This window comes from Aphelocoma coerulescens, chromosome 1 (genome assembly GCF_041296385.1).
Source record: "Aphelocoma coerulescens isolate FSJ_1873_10779 chromosome 1, UR_Acoe_1.0, whole genome shotgun sequence".
Lineage (NCBI taxonomy): Eukaryota > Metazoa > Chordata > Aves > Passeriformes > Corvidae > Aphelocoma > Aphelocoma coerulescens.
The window spans coordinates 44,855,141-44,871,922 of NC_091013.1; the positions used below are offsets into that span (position 1 = coordinate 44,855,141).

Here is a 16,782-nt window from a genome sequence, read left to right on the forward strand (position 1 = left end):
CTCTCTCTATCCCACAGGGGCAGAGGGCTTGCTTTTATAGGGATACAGGGGATGGGTGAAGGCCAATGGGTTACAAAGGATCTGCACAGGGTCTCCTAAAGGATTGTGGGTCTGTCTTTTCTCACCGTGACCAAAGAAGTGGTTGCCTTTCCAGGGAGTCCTGCTGGCTGATTACACAATCTCAGCAGACATCCCTCCAGGGCAGGGGCTGGGCATACTCCACAAGAACTGTTATAAACCTCCCTGCAGAAAAAACTTTCAGAACTCTCTAAGTGTCTTTCATAGGCAAAATTTTTATAAATTCCTGGTACAAACACTACTTTGAAAAAAAGCTCAATTAAAAAGAGATTATGTTTCAAACATGAGTAACAGGTAGTCTGAAAGAGCAAACAGTCATTTTTCTAAAATGTAACACCAGACTGTACACAGTGTTAAATGAGATCTAATCAAACTTTCCTGTAATTACTTTTCTCTAATTTGTTAGCACACACTTTAACCTGGCTTAGAGTTCAATGTGGTCACAAACCATGGATTTACTTCCTTCCCTAAGGTAACTTTTTATTATATTGGATACCTCAAAACATTAAACAAAATATTAAATATCAATTTTGTACACATTGTTAGTGTTACACCTGACATCAAAGGCTACATTATGGACATTGATTTATATGAATTTTATGCTTGAAAGAAGCATGTTGTGGTGAATTTTATATTATAGACTCTGTGAAGGATATGTTACCCCAGTATTTAATTTAGATGTTGTTATTACAGTATTTATTTTGTATAAAAGTAGAATAAATAAGGTTCAGAAACTCTCTCTTAACTCAAAGGAAATGTGCATAATTTAAAAATAGCTAGGTTCAGTGAAACAAGATTATCTCATCTACTCAGATGTAAAAGTACAGTGAAAGACAGGCCCGGTGTATATATTTAAGTAAATAAATAAATTACAAGTGTTAAAAAAGTTTCAAGTAAGAAGAATATTCCTCCATCTTTAAAACTTTGTAGCTTCAAAGGGTTTAAAAATATTAGTGACTACAGTCTGATATTGTGGACCAGTGCATACACTCTTCTACTCTGCAGTTTTAAGAAATTACTGGAACACTGAAAGTGTCATTCCAATCTCCCAGTGAGGTCCTTGTGAGGGGATGTATCTCTTAGAAGTAGTGGGATTGTGTGAAGACCTGGTGAAACCACAATCCGTGCTTTGAATACTAGAAGTCTACTTCCACAGTGTAATTCCAATTAATAGAAAAAAAAAAGGAACAGTAGTTTTGGTATGCCCTGAGATATTATTACACCTTGGTTTAATGGCTCAGCCATTAAAATCTTTTATCAAAGATCAGCAGAAAAAAGTGCCCGTAACTTCTTCTAGTCTTTCAGAGCTAATGTAGTGTAGCATCGTGAATTAATGCATTTTGATAACATGTACTTCATAAAATCTGGACTTGCCATTTCAACCCAAGAGTATCAGAAGTGCTATTTCACTATATTATGATAATATTAATAGGTGCTTGCAACTGGAATTGATAAACACAAGAGTTCAATGACAATGGTTTTGAAATCCAAAATGGATTTCCCATATATACCAGTCAGCGGCCTGTCTAAAGCATTAATATGAGAACATTATTATAACTCTTTTCATACTTTTCAATGCCTAAGTAGTTGAAAATTTGCTTCTTTTCCACATAAAAATCTTACAATTAAGAGTTAAAGTCATTATTATTGTGACTCTGGTTTTAGCACTCAGCAATAATTCCAAATTATCACCATTTCATTACCATTTAAACACCATGGTTTTAAATGGTATGGTTCATAGTGATTATTTAAATTAATTCCTACTTTTGAAGACATACTTTCCCTGCTAACTTATACATTTAATTTCTTTCAAAACTGTAGCACTCAAAAGCTATGTCATTGCTGGTGTGCTGTAGATGAGTTTGTCTTATATTTTGTGATAGTAAAGCAATGAATTCCACATGCTATTTTCTTCTCACACATTTAAGAACTTGAAACATTAAGGATTTCATTACCTCTTTTTTGGTGAGTGTTGTGATTTAACCCTGGTAGGCAGCTAATCAACACATAGTTTTTTACTCATTCCCCAGTTTGGGACATGGAAAAGAATAACAAGGGTCAATGTGAAACACCTTATATGTTGAGGTGTCATAGGTTAAGCAAGCATAGTCTTGGAAGTGATGTTCTCGCAAAGGAGTGCTTACAGCTTTCCCCATGACCTGACAGAACCTATCAGCTGGCCAGTTTGAATATGGACAATTCTTTAAGCCACTTAAAGTTGTGACCGCCTCTGTGATCCACACTTAAGAACAGACAATTCCCCCCCAAGCTCTCTCTCGTTTCCGGCGCTGGGACAGGTGGCTGCAGGCCCCATGCGGGGGCCAGTGGGCCATGGCCAGCCTGGAGCTGATGTGCCCTGTTCCACCTGCAGCACCCCCCCACAGCCTTGCTGTGGGCAGCCAGAGCAGCTCAGCTTCCCCCCCTCTCCACTGCAGCCCACATTCCAGCTGCAAGGCTGAGGTGAGATTAACCCTTTTATTGCTGTGAAGACCTGAAAACCTGAGGGAAGAGAGAGAGGAGATGCTTAAAGCTGAAAGTCTGTTGTGAAGCTATGATATATCAGAGTATCCCATTGTAATTTCATGAAGATACGGGGGTTGAAGTGTTCAACTTGTAAGCAAAAGCACCTGCGCTGAGATAGGCAGATGCTGCCGCAGCTGTAATTTCATGAAAAATTTGGACAGGGAGAGATGGAAGCGATGAGGACTTTTGCTCCAAATGGGAAAGGAGAAAACCTCAGTTCCTAGAGATGCTCCCAGAGATAGTCCTAAAGATGAAGATGAGGAAGACCCTTTGCTCCCAGGGAAGGAGAAGGCCCTCTGTTCTTAGAGATGAAATGCTCCCAGAGATGGGTGAAGAGAACTTTTGTTTCTGAACGGCTCAACCTTAAAATTGTACCCCAAAAAACTGCAAGAGTGGACCCTCGAAAGCAGTTGAGGGAAAAGCTGCAAGTCGGGGGAAGGGACTCACATGCGAGCAGAGAGACTCCTCTTCCTAAATGGACTGAACAATATTTGGAAGTGGGTGGCTGTCTGGTTGTGATAATATTTTCATAGTATGAGCAAGAAGAGACTTCTCTTTCTAAATGGACTGAACAAGGTTATTATGGAAGTGGTAAAGAGACTGAACATCTTAAGGGTTGTCTTTTTACATTGTCAGTGGGAGAAGGGAGGAAGGTGGGGGGGAAGAGAAGAGTTCTGAAGGTATGGTATAATTTTTTTTTTCCTTCTTTTAGGTCTGTTAATAAACTTCTTTGTATTCTTTCAAAGTTGGTTCCTGCTTTGCATTTCTCCTAATTCTTATCTCACAGAAGGTAAACAGTAATGAGTATTTTGGGCCAAACCACTACACTAAATTGGTGTTTCCGCCTGGTTACAAACCAAACCCACTACATGAGGTAAAGTCATTTTAAGAGGTAAAGCTAAAGGTGCATATGACAGCTAAGCAAAGTAAGGAATTAATTCACTACTTCCCATCAGCTGTCATGTGTTTAGCCATCTCCAGGAAAAGCAGCACTACTTCATGTCTAGCAGGTACTTCAGAAGACAGATGTTGTAAGTTCCAAATGTCCTCTACTTCCTCCTTCCCTGCTAGTTTTTACTGCTGAGTATGACATCATTAATTTAGGAGATGGACTTTTGGATGTTTTCCAACTCAGAATATTGTGTGTGTGTGTGATTAGATGCAAGTTGTAACCGAGATACGGTGTAGATTTTGTTTCAACTGAACTGGGTTTGTTGGCATCAGCTGTCCCAGGTATGTATCCTACCAGCTTCCTGGTCAGTCCCAACTTCTTGCTGCCTCACTATGGGTGCAGCATGAGAAACAGAGAAGGCCTTGATATTTATCACAAATGAGTGCTTTAGGTCTCAAAGCATCATCATTAAAGGTATTGTCAAAAATAGATTTCATATAAATTTGTGAAAGCATGAGCTATACCTTGTGTTCAGCTACAAGGTCCACGCAGTTACTTACTACATTAATGAAACATATAAAGAAAAAAATCAGATTAGGATAAATTTAATTTTTTTTTTTTTTGGAGATTGGGGATGCAAAATGAAGTTCCAGAAGTTCCTGGTGTGGACAGTGTTCTTGATATTGAGATTATAGGGTGTCCTAAGGATCACCTAAAGGTGATAGTTGTTCATAAGGGGGATGAACCCTCACAATGATGTGCAAGCACTGTTAAGCAGTAACTAAAACATTACTGTATCATTTGCATTGTTTTTATTACAAAACATAATTCCATGCATGCTACTATGAAGAAGAGTAACTACCACAGCCAAAACGCCTGATGCAGCTCTATGACAAAGCATATTTGATACCTAAGCAAACTGCCTTGAATTGAGCAGATATTTTTGAGTAATAAGGAGGTAAAAGAACAAGTAACTAAGGATCACCTTTTAATTTTACATGTTTTCACCACTGTTTAAAGTGGACATCGCGTTTATGATGCTAACTAAACAGGATTATTACAAGTATACTGCTGTATTCACATATATTTTCCAGAATAGGTCAGTTATCATCTCCATTTGTAATGCATCTGCAGTAACTAATAACTCTTGCTCTGTGGAGCAAGTGAGGCAGAGCTGAGTAATTTTGTCTTTGGTTAATTCCTAGACCTACATACATGGCATCTTCACAGAATTGCTGAGGTAGCCATCCTATAACCCCAAATCCAAATGCAAAGGTAAGTAAAAAAATATTTTAACAGGCAGATTCAGTGGTGAGGAATTTCACTTCTTCCATTTTTTTCCTGTTTTTAATGTGAATCCCAGTTCTATATAGAATTATGGTTATTTCTCCCATGTTTGCACGACTACAGTATCTGAATTAAAATATTACCCATCCTGCTACAAGAAGGGCAGATTAATAGCTTCTCATGTACTACTAAGATGACAGGTTAACAACTACTTGCATAGTCAACATGAATTCTGCACCAGGCAGTACAGGACAACGCAGAAGTGGAACATTTTCTGGATATTAAGCTCAATTCTTCACTGCATCAACCTCAATTTTCTATGCTTCACTGACAAAATGGGGTCTTCCAGCTGGTAGCATAATGAGCTAGACTAGACTAATTTCACATCAAAATTGACTGTAAAACAAGATTTGAATTCTAAAGGTGCAAAGAATGGATTCTATATTTTTCTTTCTTTTCTTTTTTTATTTCTTTCTGACAGTTTGGATAATTCTTGCCATTGGAGAGTTCACACATCCGATAACATAGATAAAAGGAAAAAGTGTTAAACTTCATTAGAACAGAGGCAAAGCCTGACCTATCTCTACCATTAAATCTTAATTATTTTTTTTTAATTGTGTTGTCCCCTTGAGATACTATATTAAACTAAAGATGTTCCTGCTAAATTTGGACAGTCAATATGTATTATGGTAGAATTGTAGATGAACACGGTCTTAGGAAAGAGTTACTGATAAATGGTAAAAATCCAAGAAACAAACAGCTTTTTTTTCCTCCCACACCTTATGCTATTTCAACCTCTTTCAAATTTATTCTGTAAAATAAACCAAAATAAGTCAGGTGTTGAATGCTTTGCTTTTAAAGCTATTGTCAGATGCACCATTCTGTACAGTATCTGTACTGTATCTGTACAGTATCAAGAAGAGCAATTGCAAAGCACAGTCTTCACTGCACATTATTACAGAATAAATGAAAATGATAACTGATTCACATGAGTTACAAAATTAATCTTTTTAGATGTTTGACTCCACTGATGTTGTTTTCCATTAATAACTTTTGCTGAATAACTCATATCTAAAGGGATTACTAAAAGCATAAGACAGTTACGTTTTGACCAGTAAAAGAAACTTCTGTCACCTTCCCTTGAATTGCACAGAATTGCACTGGCAAATGAAGAGCTCTGTCTTCAGATAGTAGTTGAAGCAAAGCAACAAGTATGTGGACACTATAAATTGAGAAGTTATGTATGTCTAAAAATAATAGAATTCTTAGGCATCAGTTTCAGTGTGTTGAGTTGCACTTTAACCAGAATTACGAAGTATGAGAAGATAACAGCAAAATATTGAAATGTATTACAGAGAATATCAGTCATAGTTAGACTGAAGTAATCTAGAACCACAGTTACAAAATCCTGGTGCACATCCCCTTTTATTCAATAGAATAATAAAAAAACCCCAATGGTGGCTCCAGAGATCAATACTGTAAGACTATTATAACAATTGTCAAAATTATAGATTTATCTGTATTATTTAGAAAGGCTTTTCCTTTCTTCTTATTTTCTTTTTTTTTTTTTTTTTATTCCTGAGATATGTTTACTAAAAATCTTCAAAATGGTCGATGGACAACAGATGAAAAAGTCACACCACTGCAACTTGTGTTCATTCTTGCAAATAACAGTCAGCTTTCATTTTAGTTTATAGGCTTGCACCAAACAGCTTTAAGGAAAGCTTAAGAACAACATTACAAGTAATTTAGAATCTTGTTCTTTTATCTCTTTTCCTTTATTTGTGGAACCAGCCATAGTCTTGCTCACATGATTTACTTATCTAACCTATCTTAGTTAAGCAGATGTATTATTAAGAAGACCTACAATTTTTAATCCTGACTTCTCATTCCTGATAACCCAGCTACAAAATCTGTCAAAGTGAGCAGAAGGTGTGCCAATATCTTGCCACTTGACTACTTAGGCTAACATGGGTCTATACTGCAGCATGAGGTGACATACAGACTTCCTCATCACTCAGAAAAATTCAACATAAACTGTTACAGTCTTATTTTGCTGATAATTTCAGATGTAGTTAATCTTTTCCAGCACAGGATTTTTAGGGAATACTTAAGATACTAGTTTACTGAAGGGAAACTGCTGTAGATATGAAAAGCTTGGTTCAAAAACAGGATGAGGTGCAGGATGACTTCATTGTCTTGCCAAATACACGTATTCTGATAATGTCTGTAATGCATTTCCCATATCTACATAGACAGTAGTAGAATTTGATTCCTAGGCCTGTTGTGTCCACACTCTGAAAGACAGCAGCTTCCCTTAAATAAAAAGAACCACCACCAAGGTTCCATCCCCAACTTAAGAACATCTAACTGGTTAATTGTTCATTACTAATGATGCAGTAGGTGCATTATATACCAAAAGTAATCATCAGATATTGAACAACTCACTGGCTGTTGTGTTTTGACATATTTCTACACAATACATGTTTGGTAGAGAAGTGTCCTCGCCTCTGTCTTCTATGCTTCTGATGCCATAAAGCAGCAACTCTTACTTGAGACACTGCCTTCTGGCCTGTGTGGAGTCACTGCTTCAGGAAAAAGAGCATATCTCTTGTTCAACAATATTCTTCTGCACAGACTACTAACAAAATCCATAACAATTTGTTCATCTCTTTTGGCTTTTACCTACACATACTCCAATGTTAGTTTACTACCATTGTGAAGTAGTTTTACTACATCTGTTAAAGGTTCAGGTTGGACCACAGGAAGAATTTTGTAACTGAAGGAGTAGTTAAGCATTGGAAGGGACTGCCCAGGGAGGTAATGGAGTCACCATCCCTGAAAGTGTTCAAGAAATGCCTGGACATGGCCCTCAGTGCTATGGTTTAGTTGACATGGTGGTGTTCAAAGGTTGGACTCAGTGATCTTGGAGGTCTTTACCAACCTTGATTCTATGCTGTTACAGGATGTGTTGCACCCTTTACTTATTCTAGTGAAGTATCACAAGGATACTTAGCAAAGACTTTGAACCTTTGGAGTTGCATAAATTAAGTATGAAAAAAATAAAACAAAAGTACTATTTGAAGAGGAATTTATTTTGTCTTCAGTTATAACTATTTGGTCAGTTCAAAAACCACCCAGTTATAAACCTTATGCAAAGCATTACAGATTTATTTATTTTGATTTTTTTTTTTGTATCTTCAATAGAATAATAGAAAATTAGAAAGCTAGCACCTCCTGAAATCTGATCTATAACTGAATAAAATAATTCAAATATTAGTGGAATAACAAAAACGTATCTGCTAGTGAGTTACAATTTCAATCAGAACAGCAACACCATAAATATGTTTGTCCTTGTTCATTACTGTAAAAAAAATAAAATCAGATCAAACACATTTAAAAACTACCCCAGATTCAAAAAAAATTGAGGTTTTTTTTTTAATCTTAGTTTGGAAAAACATGATGCAGCTTTAGAAATGCTTTTGTTGCATTACTCTCAGTCAAGAAGTAGAGCCCTGAGTATAGCTTCAATTTTCCCCTGAAAATACATAAGGTTTGCAATAGGTAAGTGCCTGCTTCTTTATACAATTAATGATAGCAGAGCAGCAGTAATTTGGTGAAACATTCAGATTTCATGCTACTATTTCATGCTACCATCTGTTATTGGTTGGGCCTTCAATTAATCTGTTCTTCTTGCAAGTCAAACCGCTTCCACTGTTTCTCAGTTAGAAACTAAAGTAATAACAATGCAGCTTTCTTAAGATAAGAAGGGCCAGATTCCCAGCTGTTGCATATCATCAAAGTTTTACTATTACCTGTCAAGACCTATCAAACTGTACTGACAAAGGCCTTTGTCAATAGCTGTACTTAATATTCTGTTTCAATGAGTTTTACCTTAATTTTCACATAAAGGTTGTCAAAGGAAAAAAAACTTATGCAGTCATATTTCCTTTATTAAGTTTCTTAGAAAGTATGACTAATTTGGTGAGTTGACCACAACTGACATTCAAATACTCACACAGCTATTCAGTCAGCCTGTCTCCTGTGATTGAAGAGAAAACAGAAGGAAGGCAAAAGGACTTGTGGAAAAGATAAAGGCAGTTTAACAGGGAAAACAAGGGCTGTGAACTTCCATAGAGCAATGAAAGATTTTATTTCCTATCTCCTATCATTTCTATACTAGAATCACACCCTACTTTCCCTGTGGCAGGCCCAACAGACAGAGTGCATGACACAGAGTATTCTCTATCCTCTGTCCACCTGGATGAATATGGTCAGTCAAGGCATTGGAGGCAATGGCAACAAATTCCTTCCTGGTGCAGCAGACACATTTCTGTGACTGCCCATCCTTCCCAGGTGCCCTGGCATAGCAGATACAAGGTTCTGCAAAGTGGAACCAGACAATGGTGAGTACACTGATTCATCAAGTTTGGAAGTGTCTCCAAGGTTAAATCAGCCTATGTCCTGCATTAAAACTTCTTTCATAAAACAAAAATTTTTTTAACTCTCACAGGAGACTGTCTCCTGAAGGGAACAGATAGCACCTTATGCAGCCTGAACCCTCTTCTTAGCGAAGTCTGCTGTCTGCCCAGGGCTTGTATTGAAGAAGTGAAGAGAAAGCTTCCTACCTGGGTACAGCCCTCAGATCACTGTCCATTGTTTCAGGTAGGCAGCAGTGAAGTTACAAGAAGCCTGAGGATAATCAAGAGAAATTTTGAGATGACTGGCTAAGGGATCAGGAGCACAATAGTGTTCTCCTCCATCCTTCCAATTGCAGGAAGTGATGAGAGAAGTATCAGGAAGAGTCAGCAGATTAACACTTGGCTCAGAGTCTGATGTCAATGACAGAATTTGGGGGAGGGGGGGTGTTGATCATGGGTCAGTTTACACAACACCAAGCCAGATGGTGACAGATGGGGTGTACCTGTCTCAAAGCAGGAAAACGATCTTTGGACAGAGGTTATCAGAACTCATGGAAAGAGTTTTGAGCTAGATTTGAAGAGGAAATGGGACAAAACAAGTCTGGCTAGAGATAAGCCTGCATGAAGCACAATAATGTTTGAGGGATGATATGCTAGCAAGGACCTTTGCTCTGGTGTTTCGGTGGAAATATGGGCGGGAGATCCATACTGTAGCAGAGACACAAGGATTTTTGATATGTTAGACACCACAGAAGATCCTGAATATGGTCACATAAGTACTTGGGTTTGCCCCTGCCAAAAGATGTCAATATCAATACCCCAAGTGTAGTGCATCTGCATCAACTTTTAAGATCTTATGAGTAAATTTATTGTACCTCTAAGCACTTACTCTCTTTTCATCTACTATAAGGACACAATTTTACTAGCTCAGGCTTAGATTTAAACCTTTAAATTTGTGCAGTTGAGCTGTAATGTAGGTATCTCATTGTAAACTACTTTGCTTTCTTCTTCCTATGTCTTAATATGTCAGAAATACCAAATTCTGATAATCCAGATGGCATACTGGTAGATAAATAACTAGACACCTTATTTATTTAAGCCTCTCCAGCACCAATTTAAGATCTAACCTTTTTATCTAAATCGATGGCAATTTTTATTTCCCAGTTGAGTAACTATGAGAACTAATAGGTACTCCAGAAGAGCACTTGGAATGCATTTTTCAAGCTCTGTATAGCACTTGTGATATAGAGAAGGATCAAGAAAGTCTTTCACTACTACATGAGAAGCTTCCAAGGATGCTGTCACACAATTGTTAGAAGTCTCTTTAGATGTTTTATTTCTTTCACCTGCAAGTATATCCTTATAGTATGGCTGCATTTATGGCAACAACCTACAATTTATCAATGTGTCTCTCAGCTTCCTCACTATCATACAGGAACCTTTTTCCATTATACCAAGTGGATAATGACTTCTACTACCTGGGCATGTTTTTATTTTTCTGCAGCAGAAGGGACGAAAAAAAAAAAAAAAAAAAAATCAAGCAGTTACCAGAACGTGGACCCGTTGCTGAAGACTGAAAGGAAGTAAGAGGCTTTTGTTCTCTGGTGCTGATAAGGACAGGTAATAGTAATAAGGGACAAGTTGTTTGGCTTTGCTCCGGTATCCCAGAGAATACATGGTACAATCTGCTGTCTGTTTATAGTGACCTGTTTCTTAAGCATCCTGTGTGGAACTCAGCAAAGATAGATTAGCTGTACTGCTAAGGCCATTTAAAATGAGTTGTTAGAGTAATTATAAAGAGGGAGTGTTATGCACAAGTGAGAGAAAGAAGAAATATGTGTTGGTGTAGTGGTTCAGTGGGAGGGGGAATATCTCATCTGATTATTCAAAGGCTTCTTATCATAATATGCAAATATGAACTTCAAATGTGTGAATTGTCCTCCAGAAATAACAAGAAAAGTGAGTTTTTTCCTTATTAGCTTTGCTGAATTGAAGTCTTAATTGCCATGCAACTGCTACAACTGTATATATAAAATATGTATAGCAAAGCATTTTTCTGTGACTTTTAACTTAGAAACAGTACAATGACTTAAATATTTTAAATGCAATTGAAATGCAGAGCTTTAAATATGATAGTGCAGTAACTTCTTGCAGTTACCAAAACCTCTGGAGAATCTTGGAAAATACAGCCTTTAATACTGAATTGCAAATGTGTGTGTATTAAGAATACAGAGCTTATAATTTTACATCCATTTAGTACATGGTTAATCAACATCACCTTACTTGGTGCTATGTAACTTTATTCCCATTAGGTTTTAGTTGTGCCACTGCTGTCCAACTTAAAGACTGCTAGTCGCTATCATTACCATGAATCGCAGTTACCTAGGAGATAACCCAATAAAGCAATCTTTCTGATGAAGCTTCTCCAGTCAAGCAAAGTACACTATAATAATACCCTACATTTATATGGCCCTTTTCATCCCAAAGCACTTCACAAATTACATACAGAGAACATCAAGAAACTCCGGCAGCTTCTAAGTTCTAAAGAGCATAAGGCAACCACCATACAGGATGCTGTCTGAAACTAATACGGAGGAGGAAATTTAAGTGACCGCAGGAACTCATGCCTTCTGATCAACAAATCAATATGATTATGCAGAAGCTTCTTATTGTTTAAAATACCCATGTTCACACATCTCACAACTTTAACATAATACCTTACGTATACACTTTGCTTACTTATACATTTCACTTGCTTATCTTATATATATATATCACTCTACTTGCACATTTTCTTACTTACACTTTTTACAACTTCTACATAATACAGTACTTACGCATTTTACTTACACATTATGCCTACTTTTACATATTACTCTACTTATACATGTCACAACCTTGCTGTGCATGAGATCTCACATTGCTTGATTGGTTTCTCTATTTTGTCCACGAACACCACACACACTTTGCTGATGATATGATTGGTTTTAATCTAGTGTGGCACAGTCCTTTTTTATCTATTCCTTGCTGTCTTGGTATTTAGTTTTTCAGCTTCTTCTTTCCCAACTTAGCACAGTTTACCTTTCAGTCCTTGATGAATTCCTGCTCTAACAGGTGGGGCTCCTGATCCAGGCAAGTAAAGTCGAGATGATGACAGCAACAAAACCCATCCAGTGATCAGCAGCCAAGTTAGTCTAGGAAATCCAAACAACAAGACAGCAAAAGACAGGGAGCAAATATAAGCCTGTCTCACTTCCCCCTTTAAGCCTTCAGACTGGAGCTTAAAAACCTTCTTGAGGCTGATGTGCTGCAGCTGAAGGTGTAAAGGCCAGGTGAAGCCAGTGAGAGTAATTCCAGCCTGGTCCCACTCTGAGGGCTCTGGTAAAAATAACTAAAAATGGTTTGGCTGGGGCACACTATAAAGGTTAAAATACTTTACAACAAATGACGCTTTTCCTGTTAAATTGTTCCTGCGTTTCCTGTATCTGCACATATGACAAAAGAGCCCGTCTATTTAATATATTTTCTATGGTGTACATTGAGGCAAAATAGAATGGGAGACAATCTGAAGGGAAACAACACAATAAATGGGTCCATCTTTTTTACTTTTGAACCTGGGCCTTATAGCAGATATAACATCTTGTTGGGAGTAACAAGGTATTTCATTCCACTGAGATGCAAGCATGATTTGGCAAAAGAACCTGTAGTTGTTACAACAGATTTCTCAGAAATATATATTCAAATAACATCTTGGATTCCTTCTAAATGGCACGATCTTGTACATTTCACAGATCAGGTTTGCACAAGTCTGAGACACTTAGAGAGAGGAGACAAGACAAGGAGAGAGCACTGTTAGCCTTGCTATCTAGCCTCTCATCCCATTCCTCTCACCTGTCATACTAAACAGGTATCATGCAAAATTCAGCTTCATGAAAGAACAAAATTTAACATCGTTACATCTAAAATCACTCGAAATATGTTTGATGGCAGTGATCACCAGTATTAAAAAGTAAAATTTGAGTATCTGCAATTTCTTCCTGTATAAGAAGCAGACGTGCACCTCTGGGTGTTAAGGCTTTCTGTCTCTTTTTTATTTTGGGGTTGGGGCAAGTGATACATTTTCTCCATATCCCATGTTACATACATGACCTGATCTTTATTAGTGATGTGGATATTACTATCACTATCAGTTTTATTTAAAAGTCCAGATTTTCTAAAAAGCAATTTTTACCCTTAAGAAGAATATCAGGAACAGGCTTAGATTTACAAATGGTTATTCTCAAATTTTCAGAGTTCTTATTTATATTTACTGGCACTGCTATTTTACTTGTTTTAGAGAAACCTTCCCTTATCCAAACAATACATATGTCCAGTTTTGAGCAAACTGCCAAATGCTTTCAGAAGTACACAGTCTTTTTCAGACTGCAACAGCCTTGGAAAAGTTGACTTTTTTTCACAGACATTTCAAAACATAGTCTGATTACCTGCAAATAAGATGCAAGATACAAAGGAGTTGAAACTAGATCTCATGAAACCAAACATCCAACCATGAAAGATTTTTTGCCGCGTACAGCACATCTATGTTCTTATTAAACTGACATAGGAAAGCCCTATTCCCTCAGGTATCAATAACTGACACAGGTTGACCATTCCACCTAATTTGTCAGAGCCTTACGAATGAGGTACAAAATTCCTAATACAGTACACAGATTGAAATCATTGAGTCATTGATTCAAAGCAAATTAATAATAACTTGTCCTGTCCCTGAATAAACATGAAATTATAATATTTTATGTATGAAGTGCAAATTTTCCTTAAATTAAGTATTAATGTAATGCTTAAATATTTACTTTTCTTATTTTGCTTCTTAATTCTTCCAAAACAGTACAGAAAGTTATAAATTCAGTCAAATGCTGTGACTGGAATGCTGTAAATATATAAGTTTGAGACTTTTTGCAATAAAATCATGAGTCTTACAGTAACACACAAGGGATGAGGTATTGGCAATGATCTCAAAAAGGTAAAAAGTAGACAAATCAATTTTACTCGGATTTATCCATAAATGAGGATCTAAATATTTTAATCTGGAAGTTACCAATTTTGAAATTTAAGAATAAAAATACAATTAAAAGTATGCACCTGGAATATCTTAATAAAACGGAAATTCCTTAGTTGACTGAGCTGAAACTTTGAGAGTCATGAAGGTGCAACATAATTTTACTTTGAGGTGATTCTGAAGGAACACTTCCCTCCAAACTGCCCTGAGAACTTGAAAAATAAGCAGAATAAAGATAATTTTATTAGAGTCTTGTTTCAAATTTTTGTTACATATAACATTACATGTTACATTATATGTAACATTGGAGATACCTTTAAGTAAATTATGAGTTTAAATTAAGAGAGTGATAAACTTATCATGGCAGATCATTGCTAAGTTTTAATAAAACTGTTCTTACAAAGATGCAGGCTCCAAATTTATCACGAGTACTGTTTAAGAAATCTGGAAGAAGAGATGGATGCTTCCTGAATCTCTGATGGTTTTCTATGATGTGTAGCTAATAAGCTTTATAAAATTTTGATTTAAACTTTTGATTAATCTCTTTTTTAAATATAGTTACTCCTGTGCATTTTTTATATTCTAAAAGAACTAGCTGAAGACATATGCTCCAGTATAAAATTTAACATTTAAGGTGTCTTGATAGTTTGTCCTTGAACACAAAAGTCATGAAGGTTGAATTTATCATCTTGCTAAGGCTAAAACAGCCTGTACTGTTTGATCTCTAATGTTAATGATTTTGTATTTTGTGAACAGTGTGAGTTCCCAGAAGCAGGAGATCCACCAAGATGTTTTGGGTCAATGTGATGCCCTTCCTCATCTCTGAAAGCTTGAGCCTTCTGACCTGGAACTTAGCAAACCTGAAGCAAATCCATCTCTTACATACCTTGACACATCTGTATTTTCTCATATCTGGCAGATGCTCAGAACGGGAGCAGAGTTGGTGTTTCTTTTATATCACCTTGATTATATCCCTTAGAATGACACAAAAATATTTCCTCTCTCTTTTTCATTTTATCTGTTTTGAGAGACCACTGTTCAAGACCAGCATTTATCAGTTAACTTGAGAGCAACATGATTCATCCTTCAATTTCAAGAACTTGGTGTGCACACCTGCCTCCTGCAGACTGCTGGTTTGAGTGTAATTTGAGCATCCTGTAATGTAATAAATAATTCTATATTTAAGATGCACAGATATTATATAACTGTATAAACAAATATATATTTAGATGCTTCAACATAATTAATTAAAGGATTCATCTCTTTTTTAAAAAATGTTTTCTACTTTGACATCTGATATCACAGTATTTGCATAACATTTTAATTCACCAGAAGGTTCAGCATGGAAAATATGAAAATATGGACTGTTAATGATATTTAGAAAATGAAGAGACCTCTCCTGTTTCTTATAGTACAAATACACTTAATCATTGAAACTTTAGCTAGTATAAATTTGCTTTTTATAAAACACACAGTATTAATCACCTGTGAATGTGGCAAAGGGGATATCTGTTTCTCGTTTGACAAGGGTGGGAGCAAATACACTTAATTTGAATGATTTTCAGGTTATTGTAGGAAGGTGAACTATATCCTGCTCTTGATTTTCACTTCTGGGGCCCATCAGTCAGCTTCTGCATTTCTAAGAAAAAATAATGCACCAATGCTAAATTTATCTGCTTTTATTCCTTTTCCTTCCAGCTCAACTTTGTTAGTTGAAATTACATCCATAGTTAATCACTAGGATGAACTTATTTGTAGCACAAATGCCTTCTGAAAATGGAAAGTCTGAATTTTGTGGGGGCCTTTCAATGCAATAAAGTGTATTTACTTTGTCTCATGAAATCTCCGTCCAAATTTTCAGATATTGCTGGAGCAGATCTATCCCCTGTCCTAAACTGTCTGTTCAGTTTCAGGCCGGAGCATGACGAGATGAAGATCAATAGCAATAATTTTTGGGAGAATACAAGGATATGGGTCAGAAAGGTGGAGGAAAAATCAGTTAATAGGTACAATTTTAGCAATAACAATAACTATCAGCTACCTTTTGAAAGAAAAAAAGCCGTGATGCAGCACCTTCAGAGCAGTATTTTGAAGGGAATAAGAAATTAGATGAACAATGAGGAGAGACACTTGAAGCACAGAAGGCATGTCAGCCATAGCTTTAAGGTGGATCATCCTAGATCTTTTCTTCGTAGTGAGCTGTTCAAACATCATAAATAAGTTACAAAATAATGTCACAGAAAATTTGTATTTTAAATGAGAAATCTTGAAATGACCAAGAAGGACAGCACAGAAACAGAACTAAAAAAAAAAAAAAAAAAGAAAAAACCAAAAAAATAAAGGAGAAAAAGGGCTTGAAAACAGTCCATATCCTGCCTATTGTGCTTTTATATCTCTAATTTCAGTTTCTTTAAGTCAGCTCAGTGACTAACTGGGAGCTAACTGCAATTCTTGTTCATAGGAGGATTTTCTCCATTTCTTCTGATTTTTTACTTTCTTGTTTCTTGATCTTATCAGCATTGTTT

At 36.4% G+C, this 16,782-nt stretch overlaps 1 long non-coding RNA gene across 2 annotated transcripts; it reads right to left on the reverse strand.

Annotated features, from left to right (window-relative positions):
• Positions 1-7,906: 7,906 nt before the first annotated feature.
• On the reverse strand, positions 7,907-12,445 carry LOC138118513 (uncharacterized). Of its 2 annotated transcripts, XR_011155177.1 has the most exons (4): positions 12,283-12,445; positions 11,480-11,583; positions 9,409-9,472; positions 7,907-9,163 (listed from the first exon to the last, which is right to left on the reverse strand). It is a non-coding gene; the product is annotated as an uncharacterized lncRNA (long non-coding RNA). The 2 variants fall into 2 exon arrangements; XR_011155176.1 differs by having other exon boundaries at positions 7,907-9,472.
• Positions 12,446-16,782: the final 4,337 nt, after the last annotated feature.